The sequence below is a fragment of the Scomber scombrus genome, chromosome 7, assembly GCF_963691925.1.
Source record: "Scomber scombrus chromosome 7, fScoSco1.1, whole genome shotgun sequence".
Lineage (NCBI taxonomy): Eukaryota > Metazoa > Chordata > Actinopteri > Scombriformes > Scombridae > Scomber > Scomber scombrus.
In genome coordinates this window covers 27,285,271-27,302,877 of record NC_084976.1, presented here as the reverse complement: position 1 = coordinate 27,302,877, position 17,607 = coordinate 27,285,271, and positions in this window count along the sequence as shown.

Below are 17,607 nucleotides of genomic sequence, written 5' to 3'. Positions count from 1 at the left end.
CTCAACAACTTACTTGTAAAGTTAAATGTAACTGCCCAAATTGACAGTGCATACAGGTGATCAATTGAGCAGCATAACAAACAAGAGGAGGAAAGTAGGTATGTGCTCAGTTGGATCATCACATGTATTAAACTTTATGGAAAATGTGAAACATTGCACTGCAGGGCCAAGAATAATCAATGGACTCTGAATCTGGGAATTTCCAGATGTTTTCAAGACACAGTCATCTCTCAGGTGGGCCAGAGATTTTCCACCTGATTGCTGCAGCTGGTTTGCTCGCGCTTCCCCCAATATGTAATTCCCCACATGTACTGTGAAACTATGGTCTGTAAAAACGTGTAAGAGTTGAAATCCAAGCTGACCACTCTGCACCGCCACACTGAACATCCTACTTCTAAGACAGCCCTGTCTCTGTGAACATTCATCCATGAGAACAATTTAGGAGACCATCACTCTACTGAAAATCATAACAGCTTGTTTGACAACATCTGAGTCAGACAGGAACTTTTCCATCAGCTGATTCAGCAGTCATTGGAGTTCATCTCTAAGGCCATCTAGAAGTTTTCCCGGAGGAAGAACTGATGTGCCACCTTTCTCTTTAGCTGAGCCGTCAGCTTTGGTGAGTGAAAGCATATTTTATCATACTGCCTTTGTGGTGGAGGTTGACCATATTGATGTACTGGATCTATTGATTTGGATGGTGATGACTGTCAGTGTGTCCATGCTTATTTATGAAGGTTGTTGTCATAAGGTTGGATTGGTGTCCCTAAAAAGTTGTCTGTGTGCTTTGTTGTGACCTTCAGTGGTTTTGAGCTCTTTGCTGTTCGCTTATGGCCCTGCAGGCTCATTTTCCTGAGCTTGGTTGTGTCGGCTTGTGAGATTGAATATTGCATTCTTAATTTAGTCTTGTGACAGGGGTAATGTAACTTGTGTAATCGCTGTTTCTCTCTCTCTCTTCCTGTGTATACAATACCTGCTGGAAGAAAGCCACTCTATCATTTAAAGTGTTTAGTGGAGCAATGCATGAATCCATGATGTTAAAAAAACACATCAGTAGCAAGAGCGAGTATTGTAGTTTCCCTAATATGTAGCCTGTCTATTGAAGTGGTGGGTGCTCCACCAATTCTTAAACAGTCTTAAACAACAGAACAAATAGGCATAAATGTGCAGTTTCAGAAAACACATTTATTGAGCATGTGTTGGCAGGTATGATGTTGAATACCTATCAGCTGATTACCATACAGCAGAACGTAGTGGAGATGCTGTGGTACACTTTAGTTGTATCGTTTCACAGCTTGTAAGTGCTGGCACAGACAATGCAATACCTTTTTCCATTTGGATTTATGACTATAATGACAAGTTGTGTGAAATATGTGTTTATCAGTCTGTATTGTTTCCCATGTGGTTCTTACACAATATTTGGTTTATCCATTGTATGGTGCCAGTTCAAAACCATGCTCAAACCTGCACTTTAACCATACATGGTGTTTGGTGACCTCATGTCATTTCAATCAGGAGAGGCAAGTAAATAGAAAGATATTTATTGTAAATATGTAATGAACTAAATCTTAGTAATGACAGTCCAGACACTGGTGGTGGTGATTGCTGATGAGACTGAAGAGAAGATGGCAGATGGGAATAGACTGCAGATCCTGTAGACAATGGCGGAGATGGGGAGGTGGTGGGGCGCAGGAACAGCTGTATGACAGGACTGAAGCAAAGGGAGAGAGGCACATTTAAACGGACCGCTACAGGATGATAGGCTAAGGCTGAAGTGTGGCGTTTTGCTATTGGTTGCTGAGATTAACAGGTGACTGGCAACAATTGAAATAACGCCCTAGACATAGAAATCTAGGTAATAGATGAGCATGCTTGAAGGAGGCAGAAGTTAACAGTTATGCCTGTATGTTTTAGTCTTCTGACTGAACTTTCGCTAAGCCCCATTTCCAACATGGCTCAACTTAATTTCAACATAAGTAGTGATCTAATCAGCTAGAACTACCGTTAACAGCTATAAAACCTTTAACAACTTCAAGATACCAAATGTAAAATACCACATCAAGTCCTGAGTCTCAGTAAACAAAATTGTTACTCAAGTTAAATCTGAGTTAAGCTCATGTGTCTCCTCTTCTGACTGACTTATTTCACAGTTTGACGTAACATAACAGTGAACATTGTCAACTCATTCATTCAACTTCATTTTTTTTTAACGCTTGCAGCCATTTTAAGCTGCCAGTGTGTGAAGTTTTCTTCTGGAGCAACATTTATAATTTGTTGTTGTGGAGTAAGGCACTGTATGGCTTTCGCAGGAGCATCTGCATAGAAAACTAATTTTTAAAAGGCACACACAGAAACAAAGCACACATTTCTATCTTATGAAACAGAAAGGGATGACACATGGAGGGGCAAATTGGGGTTGTGGCCAGAGTAAAGAGTGTGGTAGGCTACAAAACTGCCCCAAATTGAGGCCAAGTGGGTATTTATATAACGCATTTAACATATTTCTGTATTAAACCAGAATTATTTCTTTTCTTTTTTTTAACTTCAGCATCCACTCTCTTGGTTGTACCCAATCTTTTGCCTTACCATCTGGAGACTTTAATACCATACATGTGCCAAACACTGTTGGCCAACTTGGCCAAAAACAAAATTTTTTTTTTAGTTAACCAAACAGTACATAAAATACTGTATTCAGATTGTTAGACAGACGGAGGATGTTAAAGGAGAGGCCTGATAAAATCGAATTACGACTGCAGCATGAAGTGTAACAGAAATCTGATATAGTCACACGTACTATATTAACCTTCTCACTCCATAGTATGAGATGGATTACAGTGAGTATATGGGAACATTCAGTGGACTCCAATTCATATGCCAAGTAATATTGTATGCCAGACTAGCAGGTTTAGGGCAGAGGGCACCGCCTGAAAATTACATCCTCGACTATCAATAGGCAGGAAGTATCTTGTGGAACTGTGTGAAATCTACTATCATTTATGTGGACAGATAGTCATGGGTCAAAGGTTTCCATTTATGACAGTGTTCTCACATCTTATATCCTCAGTCTGCCTCACTGAAGTCTTGTTAATTTTCTTCATTCAAAGACACACGGCCTCCTTTACAACAATTTCTTTTAATAAAACACACACATTTATAAATGGTTGAGTATTGCTCAAGAACATCATCGCAGTAGTTGGCGAGGGAAGGATGAACATTATTCCTTCACTTTATTCCTCATGATTCTCCTTGCTGGTTCTCTATTTTAGGACTCACCAGCATCAGGTTTGTTTTTTCAATGTAAATCTGCACATTCCTGCTGTTTGCATGGCTCAGTTTGTCACATTGGATAGTTCTACAGTTTTTCTCTTCATTTCTCTGTCATTTTCTTGTGATGACAAAGGGCCTCTCAGGCAGCTATTTCTCCCTCCATTTACTATTTGTTCAACTGTGCAAGCCCCATTGTTTTAATTTCATGCAAGACATAGTTTGGTGTTTTGGTTAAATCAAAATTGTATTCAAAAGTGAAAGTCGGAGCTTGAGGTGAAGGCAGTATTTATGTTAAGTACATATCTTTTATCAGTCAAACATTGCATTTATTTTGTGTTTTTTGTTTAAGTAGGTAAATGAGGCCAGGATGCAGAGCTTAAACGAATCAGACTCCTTGATGTTTTTGAATGTTTCATCTGTGAATGGGAGACAAAATTCACATTTGCATGCTTGCTGAAACCGCCCACTCCATATATCAAGCCACCGGGTGATCAAAAGTAGAGTTAATAGGGATACGGCACAAGGGGGAGTTTAATTACTAACCTAAAATACTTTCAAATGATGTTTGGGCTGATGCTGTTGCTGGAAGCGAGCGTCTGGCAGTTGGGAAAGGCTGGCTTTAGAGAGTTTCTGAGTCAAAGGAGCTGCCTTATTTGTGTTGTGGGATTTAAAAAGCAACCAGAGCAGAGATCAATAAGGTATAATAGGCCTGGGAATGAAATGATGCCAAAGTGTCCCATGTCAATGAATCTGCTTATCTCTGTATGCCAAACTCCCATCAACTAGCCCATGCTTACTCACCTGGAGATGACCGATAGTGAACTACAGAGCTTGTAGCAGCACTAAATAAGACCTAAGTTGAACTCTTTGCCCTTGACTTATCTGTAGAGCCAGAGGTATTTTTTCTTACAGAAGCAGGGGCAGATGCATGGTACCTGTGCTGAGAGTCATGGTAAAAAGTCGAGGGAATAATTTGTAACTTCATTACATTGCCTAGAGCAGGGATGTACAGTGTCATGAGGGAAAGTCCCAGGAGTTGATGTATCAGAATTAATCCTGGTTTAAGGATTATAAACCCACATTACAGTTTTAAACTAGCAAGTGCTGTTATTTGTCAACCATGGTGACCCTTCAGTGTATGTGTATGTACTTTGGGTGTGGATCACATTACAGACAACCATGTTAACAGCCTGCTATATCATTTATCATTTTCATCTAGCAGGTATTATATTCCTGAAGATATAATTGAATTTTAAGTCATAAATGACCTATTTCTAACTTACCCCACTACCTCTCCTACTTTTTTTGCCAACCTGCATCACATGCATATACTGCAATTGCGTCTTTAAGGTTGTACCATTGTAGAAAGCAGGCAAAACCCTCTCCTGGCACAGTCCGATAAGGCATGTGAACATGCACCCTGCTATTCTCTTATCTCACTGACATGCTCAAAACGCCCCCGTGCCAGTGCTGAGCGTGACATGTGCAGCCCGGCATTATTAGCGTGATAGGAATAGGTCCTTTTATTCAAGGACGTGACGAACATGGAAATGCTGCAAAAGCGAGTCACTGTCGTCATCACTCTAAATGAGTTTTCCATTCTTAGAGGCAGGCAGTGTGCTGTGGTTGGGCTGCCTGGAAACGTGAAGCCAATGGTGAATAGCAAGGCAAATTGGAGATTGAGTGACAGGTTAACACCCGTCAACCGCATGGTAGGAGCAGGTGCTGATCTCCTGGCCTGTCTCATTTGACAAGTTATGGTGCTGATGGGGAGTGTTGGAGCTTGACTTGAACTGATTGGTCCTGATATGGCCCAAAATGCAATAAAAGGCATTAGAAGGTATTTATTTATTAACCTTTAAGCATTCACCCTTCAGCACAAGGGTCTTGGAATGAGGCTGTTTTCTGTGGCATTGGTTTATCTTATATAATAGTTCCCTATGTAATATTTCGTGTAACAGCTCAAATGTACTTTACTTCAACGCCTGTGCTCTGAAAGGTCACATATCAATTGGTTAAACATCCCATTTGTTTGTTTTCCTTCACAGAAATTGCAAAATGCATTTGTTTTATCTTTGTATCTGAATTCCCTAGCAGTGTCATCAAATCCTGGTAATTTAACACACATCCATGTCTTCTAGTAAACAGGTGACTCCCTTCTGAGTGTCTTTATGAAGTAACCCTGAGACTGCCCACTTAAAGTGATCTCCAGAATACCTACACTTGTCCTTGGCCAGGCTCTTGACAAATAAATGGTGACTTGGATGAAGGCAAGCTGCTAGATGTGTTATATTCAGGAGCACGGCTGTGGATCTCAGCCCTTTTATTGTCATGCATTGCTCTGTAGCAGGTTTTTAGCAGACAACTGGGGTTCCCAGCCTTGATGAATGTGTAAGCCACCACCAAGTATTGACCTTGATAAGTACCATGAGCTTAACAGTCCCCTTGACTGTATTTCTTTATTTATAGTCACAATTGTACACAGCATTTGTTCGAGAGTAAACACAGTTCACCAGTTGTTGATGAAGTGGCTGTAAGGATAATAAAGTTTGAGTGGCAACATTAATAGTCTATTCATACTGGAGGAGTTAACATAGGATCAATATTCAGAAAATACAAAAGCTTCTATATATTGCACTGAGATATTCGGGGGTTTATTGTCAGTGTGAGGGGTTTTCAGACGCTAGACGGGATAAAAAGGATTTAAAAAAGGGATTTAGGTAACAAAAGATGAGGAAAGAATAATAGAATCAATGTATTACAATCCCTTTTTATACTGTAAATAAAAGCTGAGAGATAATAGGAATATGATTTAAAACAGACTTCTCTTTAACATAAACATGTGGATGATCAGTAATATGCTAGTGGATAATCAAATGCTTGTTCTGATGAAGGATTGCAGATGCTTGAGTAAATGAATATAATTTGCATAGATTTGAGACAATTTAAAGAGCAACAGCCCATGATTATTCGCTGTTGTATTCCCACTTCAGCTGTGAAAAACAGAGAAGAGGTTTATGTTTTATCGGTTGTGTTTAATCCAAATAAAACTGACCTCCAACCTATAGAAAAAAACAAAACAAAACATAGCTTAGGTCAAGCAAAGCTCATATCAGGAGAAGTGGCAGCACTTTAAATAGAGAATATCTGGTGAATGCATGAGGGATTTCCTTTTTAAAAAATCCAGAGTTGCAACTCAAATGCTCCTTTAGAAAATATCTTTAAATGATCATAGTTTGATCATCAGTTAATGTGGTAAGTCAGTTACTTGTAAAATGCAGTATCATTTCCTTTACAGAGGTGACATATTATGCACATATCCAGGTTTATATTTTGTATCTGGAGCTCTACTGGAATAGCTTTGCATGATTTACTTATTAGGTTATTTTAACTCATGTCTCTTCAAGTCCTCCCTCTTAAGGCACCAACTCTGTTCTGATTGGCCAGCTCAGAAGATGCTCTATGGAATATTTCCGTCTGTTCTGGAGGTTATGTCAACAAATCATGCAACAAACTATATTAGTAGGATTTCACTATAAAGCTAACAACCTTAGCAACAAAGGCTAAAGAACAGATTGCCGTTTGCGGGAATGCATCACAAGCTTAGCTTAGTCAGTAAACGCACTCAGAGCATGTGAACGCTTCGGCTTGGCTTCTGACTTCCAGGGAGCATTTTTACATACATTAACCTCAGCTTTTAGAACTTTGACCATGTTTAGCATAGATGTCCAACATGATAACACTATATAAATAACAAAAAAATCACGAAAAACATAATATGTCCACTTTAATGGTGTATATAGTAGGTGGCATTTGGTTTTAATGTGTATATTTAAACATGATCTTTTGAACCTATTGTTGTAAGACTGCATGACAGCAGTCACGAGGACATGTGAAGTGTTAAGACCTTATATCGCTGCAATCACGCAAGCATGTTCCACATCGCCATACAGGACTGATTTTATGTCATATGTTAATGTCTTAGAACAACATTCCATTGAGTCTCTTCCTCCTGTTTTGCCCTTTGCATTGACCAGCGTCATACAAACATGCACAAACAAGCAACTTTAAGGTTATTTAAAGGACAGTGATCAATAATGCTCCTGTAACTCCTACTTAATCTCCATAATGAGCTTTATTGCTGCAATTAATCATGTCTTAGCAGCCAGTGCCCAGCCTCCCAGAAGAATGCTGGCAGAATAAAGGCCAGGCCCGACTGGTGCTGCCCACAGCTGACTTCACAAGGCTCCCATGGTGAGGATATCTGTGTGTATATCCTGTTCGAAGAATTAGACTGACCTCTTGAGTTGGGTTGAGAGCTGTTTGATCTTTGCATATTGACTTTAAGTAATCCATCAAGTTTGTATTTAGAAACTTCCCAGCTATGGCCACCAGTAAATAACTGTAAAGCAACAGTACAGTCCACGTGCAGTGTAACATCTCTCTCATTGCAGCACATGTGATTATCCCTGTTTTAAAATTGTTGATCACAGTGAATAGTTTTGATTAAAAAATATAAATAGTATCTCATCTATAAAACATAATATGAGTTTGAACAACGAGTAGTTAAACAAAAGATAAACATAGATCTGTCACGATACACTCCATGGGATTCGTGTGCAGTTCCCCCACAGAGGCGTATTTTTCTAAAACCACAATAATTGTACTGAAGATGAAAGGTATCTATATATGATTTTTGAAAACCTTTGTACTGTATATTAATTATTAACTGAACAGAAAAGTAAGATTTTAATATATAATTACTTAATCACTCTCACAATGTTTTTTTCCTTGAGTTAGTAAATCCTTAAAAATGCTACTTTCATCTTGAAATGTCTAGCTGCTGCTGCTGCTGCTGCTGCTGCATTAATAACTTATCTCCTCCAGACACACGTCTCCAGTGGTCAGATTTGGTCAAAGTTTTTGTGTTTTTCAGGCGTATTGAAATTGTCCGTGGGTTAAAAGGGAAGATTAGGCCATGTCAATAAGATTATCTGCAAAAAAAAGTCTCAAGATCTTCACATTTGATTTAGGTATGGTGTCATTTCCAAATCCGTGAAGCTGGGTACAAATGGGTACTCACTTCTGTATCTGAGGAGGCAGAGCAAGTCAGGCAGGCAGGTCAGAGAGGTAGCAGGCGGTAGATGAGGTGGACGGCAAAAGGCCTCTTATGATGAATGATTCAGCTGCATTTAGAAAACTATTGATTCTGTCCTGGGCCTAATAGAAGGTGATGATGGCACAGAGGTGAATCCATTACCGGGTAGGAAGCTGCGTGAGGTACGCAGAGGGCTAATGTGTGTCCTTCCCCATTTGTCATCAGCAGCATATACGCAACTGGGGGAGTATGCAATTGTGGCATGCTGCTGTCCTCAACACCTGTAGGTGGAGATGGGAGCATTGTCTATCAATGTCAACAGTAAGAAAAAGGCCAAAAGTCACTTTACCACACTATGTTCTCTAGCCTGAGGAATCTTCATGTCAAACTCAGACAGAAAAAAAGGAAAGGTAAACAAAGCAGCTGTCTTGACTCAGTCATGATCCTTTCTGTGCCCATCTGAAGCAGTGCTTTGCTGGCTGAGAGCAGGGAAAACGACCCCACACAATCAATAAGTCTTCAGGGAATGCAGTGTGTTTGTGAACAAACAAGCACCTTTCGTGACAGAGCACAATGCACTTAGATACACAAGCCACAGAGTCATCTTAGCTTACAGTACTTCCCTTGTGTTTAATGAAAATCAAGTGGTAAAAAGTTTAATTGTGTTTGCATTGTATTGTTCTACAGTCCTGAGAAAACATCCTTTATTTGTATCTTGCCAAAATTGACACCTCATAGAGACTATTTGACACACCAGTTTATTATTGTTGGATCTATATTCTATTATTGTTAGATTATGTATAAAACACTGAACTCAACCAAACAATCAATTCATCACAGGGTCAGTTTAAGAAGCATCTGGCTATTGGCAACAAGGTAAAGGACACAGGCAGCGCCAGTAGCTCAGTAGTTGCTATATGATTGCACAGAGTTGCATGTCAGTTTTCAAAATAAATAAACAAATATGGCCTTGCAAAAGCATTTATGATGTCCTGCTCACAGAGGGCCCTTGCTCGTTCTGGGTTGATGGACAGCAAAACCAAATTGGTATTCCTGGCGTCCTCACTGTTGCTCCTCATGTCATTTTTGAAACACCTTAAACAAGAAAAGCTGTATTTGTTGGTCATAGATGTGACTGGTAGTGTGATTGATATACACAAAAGTCTGTGCAAATCAATAAATGCGTCTGTGTATGGTAGGAGAAAGGGACCCACGAGTCTAGCGTGTTGTTGTTATACGTCATCAAGCGCGTGCCGGTAAACGTCCCATGCTGCGTTATGCAGGCTCGGAAATGCTGAAGCCTACAGAACAAACATTGGTTATAAAACCCTGATACCGATACTTCCCTATATTAAATTTTTAAGTAAATATTGACAGATAATATCGGAGGGCTGATATTATCGGACATCCCTAGTTGTCAGTTATTGCTCCATAATGCTGGGCCATGTGTGGCAGATGTTCCATCTCAAGAAATGACTTGTGTTCTGGGTTTAAGGCAGACGTGCCCAAGATTCTGGTAAAAACAATCTTTTCATTCAATTGAAAGTATATCAATGACATGGTAGTAGCAGTGCTTTCTGATGAATCCCTGTAGGTGGCATGAAGGCTGAAGTTGTTGTTTCTCTTGTCTCAGCTGGACAAGGATGCCAGTCTTGGTGGATAGGGCCTTTGCTTTGTCATTCCATGACTTTTTCTTTCACTTTTTGGACAGGGATGTGATGAAAGATTCAACTAGGTTTGTACCGCATGCTAACTGGGGACTGTAAATGGTCGGACAAGAATTTGTTGGTGTGAAACAGTTCCTCAAATAAAGTTAGTTGCATAGCAAATTGTCTATCTTCTGTCTTCCTCCCAGTGTTGATTGCTGATTAGTTCATCAAATGTTTCATGGATGGCCTGCAGGGTTTTCTGAATAGCCCACAGTGCTGAATACTGTGTGTTGTGACACAACTTCAACACAAGAAACTACTAAATGTTTGCTCGATAGCTGTGGTTCTACTTTAGCACACTGCATTAAGCATTCATAAGTTCATTACCCCTGACTAGTTCTCACAAGTCTTGACAGTTGCCACTTAGTTTTTGAAAAGGTCTCTATTTTATACATTGTTAGTAAGCACAAATATTTTAAAATGTATTAAGAGTCAAAATGATGTTTTAGAATTATATATAGTGTTGTATATTTTTGAGTTTTCATAATTAAAGCCTTGGGATTGCTTTGCAGTTGCTAGGCCATACCTTGGTGTTGCTATAGCAACTTGAAGGTACTACCTAGCACCACCCCTGGTTTAGGAAGTTCAGAAACAAAGAAAGTCCTCTTGATGTGTTGGCTTTTGCAATTTCACTGGCATTGCCATAGGCTGAGTTGCTTCACTGTTTTCATGAAGGTCTTGTGACATTTGATTAGAGAGTCTTCCGGGAGTTCCTACATGCCTTTTCCAGAGTTGTTTGAAGTATTCGCGGCTCAGTGGAACTGTATCAACAGCAGCTGTGAAACCTCAGGGGCCTGTTCTTTTAGAATCCAAAAAGGTGTGTTATTCCATCTTGAAATCTTTTGACTAACCCTTATACTTCTCGATTGAGAGACAACGAGGAGCTAAAGAAACATCCATTAAATGTCCTGTATATCTGATTGTAAAGCACCTCTATCACATCAAGTCTTAATACTAACCGCAGTGTTAACCCTGTATTAATTCTGCAGCACTGCCAAATTATGAGTGTTGCTGCTAAAATTTCCCAAAATCATTAATATCAATGATTTTCCCTCGTACACTGTGTGAGCACAATAACACCCTAAGTTATCATGGTATTGTTTTGAGTCATCCTCTCGTCACAAAACACATTCTTGAAAGGATATCAACGTGAAAGGTACTGTAAAGAGTAGCATAGCTCCACTGAGGTATAGCGCAGTGCATTATGTGTACGTGTAGTAAGTGTGTTGAGTGAATGGCAGAAAAGTGATAGAGTGGAGAAAAAGGTTAGCAATACGTTGTCACTATAGCAGTAAATACAATATAAGCTGGAGTGTGTCATTTAATAAATACTGCAGCTTCTTAAGACCAAGAAAAGTCTTCTCTATTGCTTCTCTAACTGCTGGAAAAGTAAGGGTGGTTAGCCCCGAAGTGACAGTGGGTCAGTCTAACCTGACCAGGCTCACTTGAGGTGGACTGACCTTTAAGATGGACCAGTTATTCTCATTTCAGTGTCAATCTCAGTTGCTCTTAAACTGAGAACAGAGGAATGCTGAGTCTCTGCTGAGTCTTTTGCCGCCCCAAAGCATTTTAAATGTTTGCGATTCTTACAATTCGCCATATTTTTGTGTGAAACATTAAGTTGGATTTACTGGTCAGTTAAGAGCACGTAGAAGCATGATAGGTTTGCATCAACCAAATCATTACTATCATTACTGTTGTTTCTTTTCATGAGTCTAATTCCACATTCTGTGCCTTTGTACTGGCTGCTCTCCTCCCTTTATCTTAACATGCAGCAGTTTGCTCAAGGGGATAGTATTTTTGGCTCAGAAAAATGAAAAATGTATGGAGCTTATTTACCGCCATCATATCATCAAACTGCCAAAAAGCATCTTTTGCCGCCTAAACCTTTTGCATATCTGTGTACTCATAATTGATTCTCTGTTATATCGCCAGAAAAATGCCACCAAGATAACCGAGCACTGCAGCATGGATGGATGGTTTAAAACCCTCACTGAGGTTTGATAAACTGTCACATCTTATCACAACTTTGAAACACTGAGAGAGGGAAGGGGGGGATGGTGGTGAATATGCACTCCACTCTTGTACCTCAAAAGGTGTTTCTGTTCTAAACATTTTCAAAGCGCTCTGCCTTGAAAATATCTTTTTGTATTTCTTCAGGTTAGTGGAAACACTAGGATTACATGAGATAAAGGTAACAATTGTCTTCAAACAACAAACTTTGAGATTTAAAATAAAAAAGTTTGTGTTTGGAACTTTCCGTACAAGTCGCGCAAGGTGCAAATAGAAATGACAGTAAAATAAGAAATATGGGGACAGACACAGTAGTGGTGACTTTTCATTAAGTAGGTGCTATATGCCTTTTTATTTCACAGTTTACAGTGACAACACGTACACATTTACCTCTTGAAATTCTTTGCAATTTTTTTAAACAATGGGTCCTTGATTTCAGAAAGAATTAGGCTGAATCAGACTTCTCATTTCTAGCCTGTAACTGATTTTGCGAGCTGAAACACTACCCTCTACTCTGGATACAAGTATCTCTCTTACTACAGCCTTGTGCACTCCAAAACAATGGTTTTGGCTAGTTATTGTCTACATAAGCTACATAAGCTGATCTACATAAGCAATGATAGGTTAAACAAACAGTCAATAATTGCTGACCTCACATGCAGTTTTGTAGAGAAAATGTAGCAGTGAGTTCAGGACCATGGACAGCGTTTCACCAAACACTGCTTCTTTCAGTCATTTAACAGCTGCAGATTCATTACTGAAACCTCTTCAAATGGTTGCCATTCATGCAGAGATGTACCCCAAAGTGCTTCACAAAAACAGGAGGAAAATCAATTTACTTTTACTGATCCATTACTTTACTTTTTTTTATTCATCTGTCCTTGAAACGACTTTGCTCTTCTGTGCTTTTGTCTAAACAAATTGTAAGAATTACAATTGCTGCTGTCCCATCAGGACAATTTGACTTTGAACTTTAAAATGTAACTATTTATACATAAAGTTCTGATGATTTAGGAGCATGCTTAATGATTTGATAAAACATAAGATAAAAATAAAATGAATCTCTACAGCATGGGTACAGCCTTTTGATGTTTCTTTTGAAGACTTTCAACATTAAAGGCATGTGTTGACAGTGCAAGGCTGCAATGTACGGCTGTGCTGAGACTGAGAAAACACACTCCAACATAGACACCATCTTCCCAAAGCATCACCAGCCACTCTCCTCCAGCCAATACTCTGCACCAAACTCCCAGTCGTTTCCCCCTCTGTGCCAGCTTTGAACGTCAGCTGCATAACTGAGTCTTCAGGTCACATAAAATCACAGACGTCAACCATCACATTGCATATTTATCTGGAAAAAGGACTCTGACATATTTCTACTGGGTCTTCCTAATCAACCATGCTTTTTTGTCAGTGTGCTATGTGAAAAGCCATCAAATCATATTCTGACTTTTCATGTCAGATTGTCTGTAATTTATTATGAGATTGGCTTTTCTGATCCCAAACACATAAAAAGTGACTTATTGTAAAATTATATAATTTCCCTTTATTAAATTATCAAGCTTTCAAATTTCTTGTGGCTTAAAAGTCAAATCTGGACATATCAAAAGAAATTTACAAAGTCAGCTTCATCGAGCTCACATCTGAAGTACAGAATGAAGCTTTTCAAAAATGCCTGATAAGCTAGTGATATCCTAAAACTAGGAATATGCCTGGTTGCTAGTGAGACCTTTAAAAGGTTTTGGAGTGTAATAAAGTTGAGATTAAGAGGGAGCAGCAGCAGAAAATGACATAAAAACAAACGGGTTATGGTCACATTTACCTGGTTATGAAACTATTTTTGCAAAGACAAAAACAGATTGCTCAGAAACCCTGCTGTTCTCCAAAACTTGCATCTCTTCCAAAACAGCAATACCTCTACAAGGCAATCACTCATCACTCAGCTGGAAACCAGTGCCTTTTTGCACTGTAGGGCATAACAAATGGCAAAATTACAATCTGTGTTGCATAACATAAAGCTAAAGTTCTCAAAGTAGACGATAACATCTTGCTAGTTTTTGTAGTGCACCTTAACGACAAAAAGAAATGTGACCTTTACCCCAGAATCTAACCACCGACCTCTGCTCAAAAAGCTTCAGCTCTTCAACCCTGTATTGTTTCCTCCCTTTGTGACTCACATTTACTATGACTCACCATGTGACCTGTCAGATAGGTTTAGGGGGAGTTGAGCATGCCGCTGTCAGCCACTCTGCCCTCAGGAGGGATGAGGGTCTGTGTGCATGTCAAAGGAGCGCTGCGAGTCCACAGAGGTTGTTGATGTAGCACGTGTGTAGACACGTACACACAAACAGATGTCACACCCTCAAACACTGAACATGTGAAAGCTATAATTTCAGGGAGAGTGGGAAATGATGTGAAATGTGTATTTCTGGTAAAAAAAAACAAGAAACATAGAAAATAACGATGCTGGGAAGCACTTAGACATCTGCAGTGTTTGCTGAAAAGATTACTTTAAAATTTGCCCACCAGATTCTGAATACCGTAAACATAAACACATCAAATACAGAAGAGACAAGAAAATTACTGAAACAAATACTGAGCAATGGATTTATTCTTGACCCTTGAAACAGTAATTTGGGAAATAATAATAATAATAATAATAATAATAAGGTCCACTTACTACTAAAGCTAGAAGTGGACCTTGAATTTCTTATGTTAAGTTAAAAACTCTGCATTAGAGAAACACAATGGTTGTACAATGTTGCCAAGAATGTGGTGTGTACATCATAAAACTTAGCTCATGAAATGTGGCAGGAACAGACACATGATATTTGGTGAACTCCATAAGGGCATTTAACTGGCTTGAGTTTTTTTTCAGAGTTGGGAAGGCCACAAAACACTGATGATTTTACAATCCAGGGGAAGTCAGACTGTGGTACCTTTCTTGTTTTATGGAGCTCAGATGCTCTGAGTCCTGATCAAAAAATGATGAGGTCACTTGCAAAAATGTAACCAGGATTGTCAAGTTCACATGCATGGTTTCTCTGGCTAGCAATGAAATTTGATGTATTCTGTAGTTCAAATGTTTCCGACATTGAAGTTGAATTGTTTTAAAGGAATAGTTCTACATTTTACATTAATACACGTTTACACTGTTAGAAAATATCAAAACCACTCGTGACTGTGTATAGTAAATACTGTATAAAGCTGCAGCCAGCTAGCTTAGCTTAGCATAGAGACTGGAAACAGATACCTTGGCTCTTCCCCACGGTTACAACATCTTCTCCAAAGCTCACTAATCAACACGCTGCAACTCATTTGTTTAATTTGAACAAAGACAGAAGTGTAAAAACAAGAATCGGCTGTTTTAATGGAGGGTAATATGCCAGAGTGAATTATTTTCCAAAATATCTATTCCTTCAAAGCCCTCTCGGCACTGCCACTCAGCCTCATTTTCAGTCTAAAAATACTGGAATCAGCTTATAAAATATTCAACATGTGCAAGTTTGTAATTGTGGAATGTAACCTTATCCAACTAAGCTCCCTCAAATTCCCAGAATAAATGTCAAAGACATGACCTCAGTTTTCTCAATGGTGGTCGGACAAAAACGAGTCAGAGTGAGAAGCTTGACTGAGATAGTAAGCACGACTATTTGAGCTCGAGGGTCGAAACATCCTGTTGTTGAGCATTCCTTCCTAATCATTAGAAAACACAGCAAGTGCTCCTGTAAATTAATCAGCAGGACTACTGACTGATTGTACTGTGGCACAAACCCTGCACACACATACACACAATTACACACAAAAATTGAAGCCAGAAGTCTCTCATACAGCGAAAGACTACACTCCCCCTCACAGGAAGCTAATTGTCAATGGTACATTTTTTTTGTATGTAAGAGTGCATTTCCCCAAGTAGTGCCTATTACTCCCTGCATGAATTGACAGGGCTAATGAGGAAATTAAGGTTTTATTAATTCACCCAGAGGACAAGATGAGGGAGAAGCAGGGGAGGAGAAGAGAGGAGAGGACTCCATCTTTGATTTAAAGGTTAATTTGGAGAGGAGGGTAGAGGGAGCACAGAGAGTGGTCCTGACAATATTTAGATGCTCCTGGATGTGGGCCAGCTGTCCCACTACGGGTGAAGCTCTGGCAAAAGGCGGAGTGAGAGACAGACGAGAGGGGGAGATGAAGTGGCGGCCAGGTTTGGGTCAAGCCTGGAAATCATGCGGAGGCAATTAGGAGCGCTAGCTTCATCAGTAATGCCAGCGGCTACATCCGGTCATATAGCATTGGTGAAGGCTTCCAGTGCTACGCACGCTGGGTTGAGGGGCATTAGCAACTCAACACTTGACTTTGACAAGGTCAGGCTCGAGGAGCAGCAGGAGGACTGGCATGGTGCTGATGACCTCACACTGTAATTGCTGGTGACCTTGCCATGCTCGGCACTGCCTTCCTCACAAATAATGATAAGGATCACCTCCTAAACTCTCTATATTCCTTCATACTGCTGCTGTATCACTGCTCTACAATGAGATTAACCCTCCTGTTGTCCTCAGGTAAAGGAATGACAGGAGGAAGGGAGGAAAGAAGAAGGAAGGAAGGAAGGAAAAAGGAGGGAGGGAGGAAAGAAGAAGGAAGGAAGGAAGGAAGGAGTAAGGAGGGAGGGAGGAAAGAAGAAGGAAGGAAGGAAGGAAGGAGTAAGGAGGGAGGGAGGGAGGAAAGGAGGAATGAAGGAAGGAAGGAAGGAAAGGAGTAAGGAGGGAGGGAGGGAGGCAGGAAGGAAGGGAGGAAGGAAGGAAGAGGAAGGAAGGAAGGAAGGAAGGAAGGAAGGAAGGAAGGAAGGAAGGAAGGAAGGAAGAAAGGAAACGAGTAAGGAGGGAGGAAGGAAGGAAGGAAGAAAGAGGGAGGAAGGAAGGAAGAAAGAGGGAGGAAGGAAGGAAATAAGGAAGGAACAGTCAAAAGAGATGGGGTCAATTTGACCCGGGAGGACAACAGGAGGGTTAAAGGCTGTATTTGTGTTATTTATACCACAGAGGTAAATGTAAGCTGAATAACATTTGATGTCCTTATCCAGAGCAGCTCGCACTATTCAACTGGATTTTTGCGAACTTGTGCGACAGATATTAGAATGGATCTGCTACTTGATATTGTTTATTTACCTTGTTCAAGTTAATTTAAATGTGCTTTGGCTGATGCAAATCTTTTCCCCTTGATATTTAAAAGGCAATATGTCGTTGTGTGCTGTACATAATGGAGCATCTGCACGGTTTTTCTCTCTCTGGATAACATTACTTACAACAGAAATGCTTGTTTCAATCTGTAGTTTGATTTAAAGGTAATTTAGTGATGAAAGTATTTGCTTTTTTCACGCTATGTAGTAATTGTTCAGACTGTAGATACCTCCATTTCTTTTGTCAAAATTAACATGATAATACCCAATATTAACAGCACCTAATATTAACTGTATAACTCATGAGCTCTGCCGCTATGCTGTATCTTTATTCTGTGCAAACTCCGTCT